Below are 2,530 nucleotides of genomic sequence, written 5' to 3'. Positions count from 1 at the left end.
TGCCATTGTGGGGCTGCCCGAGATGCTTTTTGCAACTGCTGCTGCAGCCTGTGCTGCCCGGCCGTGCAGACAGACATTACATGTTTAATGACTTCCAAGGAGTCTGTCCTTACAGCCAGGGCTGAAAGGAATGGAAAAGCGTCTGCGTTTCCCCTCAGCACACAGTCGTGAGCAGACGCTGGAGTCCCTGCCTTTACCTTTCCTTTGCCTTTGCCTTTGCCTTTGCCTTTGCCTTGCCTCTGCCTCTGCCTTGCCGCTGCCTTTGCCTCCCCATCACTAAGCGGGCCCTGGCCCAGCTCTGCCTCAGCCCCACACGAGTGCCCTGGTTTGTATCTGCTCTGCTCTAATTAATTAGGGGCTGTGGCTTGGAAACAGCACATGCTAAGGTGTGATCTTTGAAGTTTAGTGTGGTGCAGAGACTTCAAAGGGGACATTTTATTAAAAAATAATAAAATCAAGAGCTCCTAAACACTTGCAATTTGAAGAGCTTGTTTGAAGTCTCTCCATGTTCTCTGGTGCTGATGGAGTCACAGTGCTGAGGTGCTCCTTAGGCGTCACCATGCAGTACTTAACCTTCACTTTATTTAAAAAAGAAAATAATCAAATCCAGGGGTACTTTTTCAAGTGTTTTCATGGCTTGATCTTAGCAATAAAGAACTAATTGTGCCATGTCATGAGCTATGCAGGAAACGAAGAAAATCAAGGCTGACAATCAAATTAGCAAAAATGAAAATTTAGTCCAGGTCTGTTTTTTTAATCAAAGTCATTTCAAGAGGAACAGGAAAGCTGTAAACCTTTCCCAAAGCAGAGGTTCCTTCCCCAGCCCAGGAGGCCCCTGCTGTCCCACTCACTTCACCAGGCATTGGGTGGTTTGGTGCTGCTGCCATCCTGCTGCCTGGCCAGGCCTGGGCACTGGGCTGGGCATTCCCAGCTGGCTGTGTCCCCTCAACAGCCCTGGGGACAGCCCTGGGGACAGCTCCTGTTGTCCAGGAGCCACATGAAGTGCTCTGGGGCTTTCATGAGCTTGGGCTCATGCTCATGCTTACCCTGGGCAAGCAGAGCTGAGCCCTGCACCCCTCTGTGCCCCTGCTTGCACCTCTGTACTTCTTTGTATGGCACAAAGAAGCTGTATGCATGTTGGGGTTGGTGTCTGCAGCTGGGGAGCACAGCTGGGACAGCTGCAGGTTCCCTATTGCAGCTGGCTTGGCAGGAGCTGTCAGGAAAGGCTGCTTTTGGTTTTGGCCCTGACGTTTTGCCATCAGTGATTTTGGTGTGGTTCCATATGGGCCTCAGTGCACTGTAGCACAAAGAACACACACATTTTCTGTTCAGGTTGCTGTTTAAATCTCTGTGCCAGCCCCTGATTCTCAATCTGCTTTCAGATTCCTCTGGTGCCATTTAGCTGAAAATCAAGTTTTCTCTAAGCAGGGGAGCTCTGCTGGTTTTGTGGTGTTGCTGTAGGCTGGTTTATGAAATACTCTTCTTGGTAAAGGATAAACACTCTGTTAGCATTCAGGTCTGGGGAAAATAGGAACAGTTCTGCAGCATTAGAGGAAGCCCTTTCTAAAATCTAAGGTCATTTAAATTTTAAAGGTGGTAGTAGTGCACTCAGTGTTGGGTTTTTTGTTGGTTTGGATTAGCAGTTCCTCATTTTCAGTCATGCAGGAAAACATACTGCAAGGGATTTATTTATTTATTTATTTAAATATTTTTAATATCAGAAATTGAAAATTCTAGTGTAACAGGCTATGCAAAAACAGTAATAAAGAAATCCAAAGCTATAAAAGCTTATGGTGAGAATTTAATGCAGAAACAGCTGTTATTTCCTTGGGAGTTAGGGTGTATAAACTCTTCTGTGGCTGTGTATCCCCACAATCGTGGTGTGAGGAATTAGCGCTCACTGCAGTGTGCAAACGGAGCCTGCCAGGCTCTGAGGCAGCGATTCATCTGTACCCAGGAGTTAAATATGACAATGTTAGCATTTTTCATTTCCCTGACGTTACCATTAATAAAGCAATGATCCAAAAGAAGCTTTGCTGAGTCTGTTCTTTATGCTTCCATCACTCACAACTAGATAATTTCACACAGGATCGTTTTTAAATTAAATGACGATAAAAGCGCTCTGCTGTCCTGTGCTCACTAGTTCATAGAAGTCTATCAAGTCATTAATGTGTCATGACAAACTGTGAGTTGGATACAAGAGTAATTAATTATTTGCATAAATAACAGGTTGAACCTGGTGCTTTCAGCCACAATGACACACGTGTCACATGGTGGACATCCTGGAACCTCTGGCAGAGGTCACGGCAGGGTGAAGGCTGAGCTGGCACATGGGTCATCCCACTCTCATGGATGGCAGCTTGGAAGCTTTTGTGTTTCCAAGTTCTTCACTGATGGTTGCTTCAAGACAACATCTGATTTGGAGCGGTAGCGAACAATTATACAGATTTTCATAATCACCATTAATCACCACATATTTTTCAAGATAATTACAGCAACTATTATTTAGATTTCTCTTTTATGTGCACAT

At 45.4% G+C, this 2,530-nt stretch overlaps 1 protein-coding gene across 2 annotated transcripts in view; it reads left to right on the top strand.

The window, feature by feature from the left end:
• Positions 1 to 2,530, top strand: part of MVB12B (multivesicular body subunit 12B) — a 57,046-nt gene that overhangs the window by 41,575 nt on the left and 12,941 nt on the right. The window lies entirely within an intron of this gene.

The sequence above is a fragment of the Geospiza fortis genome, unplaced genomic scaffold, assembly GCF_000277835.1.
Source record: "Geospiza fortis unplaced genomic scaffold, GeoFor_1.0 scaffold27, whole genome shotgun sequence".
Classification (NCBI taxonomy): Eukaryota; Metazoa; Chordata; class Aves; order Passeriformes; family Thraupidae; genus Geospiza; species Geospiza fortis.
Note: the sequence above shows the minus strand (reverse complement) of the source record. Positions and strands in the feature narration are given on the sequence as shown.